Consider the following 912-nt stretch of genomic DNA (forward strand, 5'->3'; position numbering starts at 1 on the left):
CTTAATAAATATTATAAAGATAATTTTATTTGTGAATTTGATTAACAAGTAGTAACACTAACATCATGTAATATTATCTTGTTGATATTTATGATAATATTTTTAAATTATAATTTATAATTTATTTTAATAATTATAATAAAAATATAATTTTAAAAAAGTGGGCTGGCCCGGCAAGCCTGTAGCCCACGTACTTGTGGGTTGGGCCGATCGTTTTCTGGCCCACAACAAAAATGGGCTAGCTCGGCCTGACCCGTAAAATGTCAAAGTCTGTATGGGTTAGCCCGAATGGGGTGGGCTAGCCCATATTGACAGCTCTAATTTCGAGACTTATGTATGTTGATCTTTTTATTAAAGCAATTTATTTGTACTTGTCAAAGCTTTATAATCTTCATGATTATATGCATAGTAAACTCGTGTTATAAGTTGGTTCTCTTAGGCTATTAGACAATTAGATGTCTGTCCGTTTCAATGAGATGTGACAAAAGTAATAGTATTACTTTTCAACCAATGAAAACAACTCTCTTTAAAAGAAATTCACAAAAACAAAATTGAAAATATCGTTCCTCAACTAAACCGAGACAAAATTGGGCTAGTGGTTGGTCCAGCACACCATGCTACACACAAGGCCCAAATCTTATAATCCATCCCATCTTATATTATCCTTCAATATTTTGCCGGACTTATTTAAGATTATAAAATTCATTTTTTTTATTTAAGAAAAAGATTAATTCCTAACAAAATTTCACATTTGATCAAATTAAGTTATTTAATTGAATTAATTATAAGGAGGAAGCAATTAAATTTCTTTCTAAAAACTACTTCCACCTCTTCCGTTTAGAAAATTTACCAAACATCTTTAATGAGAAAATTATATCTGGTTCGGAAGATTGTTATATATATATATATATA

Source organism: Solanum tuberosum, unplaced genomic scaffold (genome assembly GCF_000226075.1).
Source record: "Solanum tuberosum cultivar DM 1-3 516 R44 unplaced genomic scaffold, SolTub_3.0 scf00083, whole genome shotgun sequence".
NCBI classification, from domain to species: domain Eukaryota; kingdom Viridiplantae; phylum Streptophyta; class Magnoliopsida; order Solanales; family Solanaceae; genus Solanum; species Solanum tuberosum.